Raw genomic sequence first — 7,266 nt, 5'->3', positions numbered from 1 at the left:
AGTTGCACTCGGGCGGGATGAAAAAGTATGCCTGCACAAATTCAAAATTGATAAATTAAAAAAACCTAAAATATGTGTATATGTATATAGATATAAACAAACATATATATGTGCAACTTAGAGCGTATATACAAATATATACATTAGGAGTGTTTGACATAATATGCAATACATACCATCAAGGCGTCCCAAATATCCTCCTTGGTACGCTGCGGTACCTTCGTCTAATTGTCCGGTATTCGGACATAACTTCCGCTCCTTACTACGTCTCCGGTCATCCGTCTAAACCTCATGGCGCTAAAGCCAACGGGTTGCCATGATGCATTGTACTCCATTATGATCCGTTTGCTAGCGGGGACTCCCGGCAGCCTGTGCGAGTCAAGAATGGTAAACACCTCAATAATGATGTTTCCATTTGAATCGGTACCTAGCAAATTAAAAATTACCAATGTAAATTATTTCGAATTCAATACTAACTAACAAGTAAATTAAGACCTTTATGCATGGCATTCGAGCATATACACTTACTTATGGTCCAGACCTGCCGAAGGCCTAACTGGTCGTCGAGAGCAGGGTCGGTGGGCTGTAGGTCATCCGTGGCCCGTGTCCCACCAGGCATGTCTTCCTGGGCCTCTGTCTCACTGTCCTCGGGACCTGCTTTGTATTTTTTTAGAATGTTTATAATTTTATGAAGTTGTAGTTGTAATTAAATATAATTGATATCGCACCAATATAGTTTGAAACTTTCAATCTTTAAAAAAACTTTCGGCCGTACCTGCGCTATGCTGGATGTATAGCCGCTCGACATCGCCTTGAGAACTCTGTCCTAACTGGCTGTATGGCAGATACCCCATCTGGGCCATGCCTGCCCGACTGTATGGATTATGGACAGGGATCTCCCCTTCCATATCAGCTGAAAGTACTGGTCGATATCCTTCCTGCATCCCCAGAAGCTGAGCAACGTCTTGTTGCTCGCTGTCATCAAGGTGGTTTGGCGGAGACCCATGCAACATAGACTGCCGCACTAAGGACAAGCCCCTCCGTGCTCATGTCTTCCCCCTAGTACTCATGGTAACCTGCGAAAAATATCACAAACCCAATTAATTTCGTATACAATGTATGAAATATTCACTACCTTACGTATGCATGACTCACATATTAAAAATAAGATATATACCAGATTTTATGCAATGCACAGCTTAATTAAGTGTGTTGATGTAATGTGCATGTAGTGAACAACTATCAATCAAAACATAAATATAAAACATTATATATATTCAACTTTTATTCAATCATATACACTTCGGTTGGATCTAAGTTGTGCCTGACGTGTTCGATATGATCTTGCAGATCGTGATCAAAAAATCTAGTCAATAGAAGCGGCTCACACTCGTGGTAATTGGCACATGAACCTTAATACCCTTCACCCTGACCAACGTCGTATATGTTTCTAGGTTTGGTCCTTACTGTGAAAGCCCAATCTGGGCACTTATCATCTTGTACGTAAAATACCTGGTCAACTTGTGAAGTTAGCACGTACGGCTCATCAGTAACCAGCTCTCCCGTGTGGACAAGGTTTTTGAAGTTGACAAGTATTATGCCATACTCATCCACCTTGTACCCCTTGTCCCTCGTGTTGTTTGCCCAATCACACCTGAACATAACGTACTTAGTCCTGTTGTAATACTCAATCTCAAGTACTTCCGCTAACTTCCCGTAGTATGTTTCGCCATCAAGAGTCGGCACACACACCCCGCTGTTCTGAGTCCTCATTCCGGCATCAGATGCAATAGTGTGAAATAGCTTGCCATTAACCGCATATCTATTGTATCTGACTGCTGCCTCCCTCGGCCCTATACATTGCATTATCAATTTGTCACCAAGTTCCTTCCTGGATCGATCGTCCAATCGATCGACCTGTGAATATATTACGTACAATGGAAACGCATGGTTAGTTGCTTTAGTTGATTTGAAAAACAGCACACAAATATACTCCGACAACTGCTTTTGTTAAACATCACATTATTCTTACGTAGTCACGGTACCACTCGCAGAACAACTCATATTGTTGGGTTTCCAACTGATCCTCTGTTGTTCGTACCCTATTGCATGGTTGCCTAAGCGTATCCATGTGCATCCTACAATTCGAAATTATGTTACTTATAATTCAATATGAGCAATATTACAAGTTCATTGATAGTACAATGTGCCAGTGAAGGATCTTGACTTACGTCCGCAATTGAAGGAACTCGTCCGAGTTTAACATAATATACCGGTGAATCTGTGTTATTGTGATTCGGTCGAGTCAGACTCGTGTTCCATGTCCCTTTGAACCATCCGAATTTCTTTGTATCCTATTGTGAAAGGTTGGTGTGTTCTCTAAATATCTCGAACAGAACATCACCAACTCAATTGCTATGTAGCCCTCCGCAGTGCAGCCCTTAGGAGTCGCTTTGTTACGCACATTAGATTTGAATACTCCAAGGCTCCTAAATATGAACCAATACAATCAATCAGTTCAGTTAGTACTTGTCTTGTATTGGAGTGAAACCAAAAAATCAAGAATATCTGTAAACAAATTTTGCCTCTCTGCCGGATACATCCATCTATACTATACTGGTCCACTGAGTCGACATTAACGGATAAGATGCACGACCACATGAACCATGCTAGTAAAAAAGCTGGGAGAAAAACCTGTTCCATCTTGCACAACGTGAGACTAACGTCACTCTGTAGTCGGTCAATATCCTCTTGTGTCAATGTTGTTGAACATAGGCCCCTGAAGAATGTGGACATCTCAACAAGAGGTCTAACCACATTGCTTGGAAGTGATCCACGCAATGCAATAGGTAGAAGCTGCTGCATCAGTACATGACTGTCACGACTCTTTAACCCCGATATTGTACGGTTCTTAAGTCGTATACAATGAGAAATGTTCAAGGCATATCCGTCGGGCACCCTTACATTTCATAGCACTTTCGAAAAATGTGTTTTATCATCCTTGGACATCATGTGGGTAGCTTGTTGCATATAGGTCTTACCATCCTCGCTAGTGTAGGGATGAAGTGTAGGTCTCAAACCCATTTCTTGCAAATCTAAGCGGGCGGCGAGGTTGTCCTTCGTTTTCCCTGGAATGTCCAGTATTGTACCAAGTATGTTGTCCATCACGTTTTTCTTTATGTGCATAACATCAAGATTGTGCCGCAATAAATTATCTTTCCAATACGGCAACCTAAAGAAAATACTTTTCTTTTTCCAGACTACATTAGAAGTATGCGTCTTCTGCTTCTTTCCTTTTTCTTTGTCAGCCTGCCTTGCCTGACCGGCGTTCTCATCTCCAAACACCATCTCTTCTAATTGGCTCATGATTTCATCTCGACTTGGCACATCAGGGGCACATTCTAGTTCTACGTTGCCGTCAAATGTTCTTTTGTTCCGCCTCCACGGATGATTCATGGGCAACTATCGCCTGTGCCCCATAAAACACCATTTATGGCCATGTTTTAACCATTTTGACCTTGTCGAGTGCATACAGCAAGGACATGCCTTCTCACCCCTGGTAGACTATCCAGACAAATCTACGTATGCTGGGAAGTCATTAATTCTCCATATCAACTGCGCTCGCATAACAAAATTATTTTTCTATGAGACATCATATGTGTGTACCCCTACATTCCATAGTTCTTGTAACTCCTCAATTAAGGGTAGAAGGTAGACATCTATATCCATTCCAGGTGAACTTGGGCCTGGGATAATCAATGATAGTATGAAAGACATATGTTTCATGCACATCCAAGGAGGCAAGTTGTAGGGCACAAGCATTATAAACCAAGTGCTGTGAGATGTGCTCATGTTCCCAAATGGATTAAATCCATCTGAGGTTAGTCTGAGCCTTACGTTCCTGTTGTCCACTGAAAACTCCAGATGTAAATTGTTGAATGACTTCCATGCTTCGCCGTCGGCCGGATGTCTCAATACACCATCCTTAGTGCGGCCTTCTGCATGCCACCTCATAAAGCGTGCAGTATGCTCTAACATAAACAACCTCTGTAGTCATGGTATGAGTGGAAACCACTGCAACACCTTCACCGGACGTTTCTTGCCCGACGATATAGGTTGACCATCCTCATATAAATTGATTGCATCCATCCATTTAGATTTTCCATATACGGTACATGAATCCAACTCCTTATTGCCCTTCCAAAATAACATACAGTCATTACGTCATGCCGGAATCTTCTCATACCCGAGTCCCATGTCTCGTAAAAACTTTTTTGCCTCATATGTATTAACTAGCAGAGTTTTATTACTCTCAGGTAGCAACTGATTGATAAATTCTAAAAAAGCCAAGAAAATCACGTTACTAAGTCCACCAACGCACTTCGAGTTGTATAGGTGAACAGTCGCACTTAGTTTGCTATGTTTTGTCCTAGTATGAAGTGGTTTCTCCGCATTTTTAAGAAGGTCATAATACTTTAGTGCGTCACCTTCAACGGCTTCTTCGTTCACAATTTATTCACCCCTTGCACCACGACCTGAGGCTCACAATTGTCTTCTCTGACTACTTCATGCATGCCGAATAAATCACGCAACATGCGTGCATGTCCTCCACCCTGATTTGCGCTTGCACCCGCATCTAAGGTCGGGCGATTGGAATTAGACCATGTATCAGGACCCTGTACATGCTTTTCACCGTGATAGTACCATAGTGTGTATTCCGGCACCATTCCTTTTCTCCCTGTCAAGCGGTCGAATACGAAACCTGGCGGGTAGTGCCGATTATTTCGACAAATCTTACAAGGGCAATAGATGAATCCATCAGGGGTTCTACAGTTACTAACTGTAAACTCTACAAACAATCTACACCTGTCTCTGTATTCCCTCGTACCCCTAGACTTTGTCATCCAACTCTTGTCCATTTTTTTTTACGTACATAAATTAAGAATAAATATATAATACTTAAAAAATATATATCTAATTTCAAGCACATGCATATATATAAACCTAAATATTGCAATCACATAAAAAATATAAACCTATATATTCTCATATAGGTTTAAATTGTTTATGTCCAAATACAATACATATTCATGCGTGTATATATATATATATATATGCATTTGTTATATATGGGGACCCTAAAATAAAACAGAACTAGGTTAGTTATTCAATTAACAAATATATCCAGTATTCATGGATATGAATTTGTTATATAAGGGAATAGTACCAAAGTGTGTATTTATAACACTTATCTAATATAATTAATCTAGAAAAACCAAAAAAAAAAAAAAAAAATACTCGATCCATAAGCATTTTATTTGGTGGAGACCCTAAACAAAATAATTTTAGCTAGGTTATTTTATAAGGTTGTTCTATAACATCTACCGAGCTAGGTTCGTTATGAGGACCCTAAATACAATAAATCTAGGTTAAATGTCACTCTTTGGCATTAGTAGGTGATGACATGCATGGGTCATACAACTCTTTTGTTTGGTTTATTTATTTATTTATTTATTTATATGATATATATAAAGGTTAAAAGAATTTTGAGTGTCATGGAAATATTGTAAATGGTTTCTTAATATTTTTTGTTGGGATGTTTCTTGGGTTATTGACACATTAGATTAATTTCTTTCATATTAATCACAATTTTAAGAAAATTCCAATTCGTTTTTGGGTAATATTAATTTTAATGTGTTATATTTCAACTTGAAAAATCTAAGTTCCTCAAACCAAAAGTTTAATCCTTTTTGGATGGTTTTTTTTGTTTGAAAAAATATTTTATGTGGGATAGAATTAAGTAAAAATCGTATTGAATATATTTTGCATGTGTTTTAGGTTATGTGTTTAATTATGATTAGATTTGTTTTAAAAATATATTTTACAACAATCGCTTTCGTGGCAGCATGTTTGATCATTGCTTGTTTTGCGAACAAGTAGAAATTTGTTTATGACAAACTAAAGATGTCTCAACAAAACTTATTGCCGTCTCACCCTCTTTGACTCGTTGCCATTTCGATAAAGTTTTGTTAAGTGTTTTGGGTTTTAATTAAGTTTTGAAAAGTGTAAAAACTATGAATTTTTTTTTTTTTTAAGTGTAAAAAATGATCCCGCTACTGTGCAGCTAGCTATCTGGTGATTGTTGTTTTAAGAAGTGTTTTGAGTTTTGATAGAAGTTTTGTCTTTTGTTTTGGAAAATGTGTTAATAATAAGGGCCATATATGAACTTTGGTCACATGCTTTTGGAGCTTATGGGCTGTCGATTATGTTGGTTTTATATGAAAAATCAGAGCATAAGTTAAAAAAAAAATCCTACTGTTTTTTCTTTCTTTATGAATAAAAAATCCAGAAGAATAAAAGAAAATCTTTTTCCTCATTCGGTAATGTTTTTTAAAACATTTTTATGTTGTCAAAACTCATTAACAAATAATTGAAAGCCCAAAATACTTTTTTAAAAAATTCAGACCTTCTTAATTAACTTTTAATATTAATTAAACAAAGTCTTAAATTAAATCGATCTCTATAATTATCACCACGTACTACAGGTACTTAGAAGGTTAAATGATTGAAAGCATGATTAAAATTGACATAATGTTCTATAAATTCCTTACTAATAAGCCAACCTTTTCAGCTAAACGAAAAAAAAAAAGCCCACATTTAAAAAACTATTATATTTTGAAACAAAAACCTAGCTTGCTAGCATGAGAAACATCATTTTGCATGCATGTGCATATCCAACATACAATAAGTAATTAATAGATATACAAAAAAATAAAACAAACACCTTAATTAAATGCTCACAAATACTCAATCCAGTACATTAACGAACATCATGCGGATTGATGACAAAATAAAACATAAATTTCATAAAACAACACAATATAAAAACATATATTCTACAATAAAACAATATATATAAAATAAAACAATATATATATATACCTGCAGGAGAGATGGAGGAGATTGACGAAGAAGTTTCGGCCGGAGAATCGCCAGAGACAGCAACAGCATAGTGGAGCTGGCCGCCGGAGATGGGGAGTGAGCTTGAGAGCTAGAGAGAGTGCTAGCTGAGAGATAGAGCTGAGAGAGAGAGAGAGCGGGAGATGAGGGACCTGAGGAAGAGTGAGGGAGAGATGGATCTGCAAGCCGATCGGAGTTGAGGGAGGAGAAGAAAAGAAAGAAAAATTGGGGGAGCCGAGGGAGGTTTGGCCAGGTGGGAGAGAAGAAAGAGTAAGCTGGGGGAGATCGAGAGGGAAAAAAAAAAAA

Source organism: Corylus avellana, chromosome ca2 (genome assembly GCF_901000735.1).
Source record: "Corylus avellana chromosome ca2, CavTom2PMs-1.0".
Classification (NCBI taxonomy): Eukaryota; Viridiplantae; Streptophyta; class Magnoliopsida; order Fagales; family Betulaceae; genus Corylus; species Corylus avellana.
The sequence above is the reverse complement of the archived record's forward strand: the minus strand, read 5'-3'. Positions refer to the sequence as shown.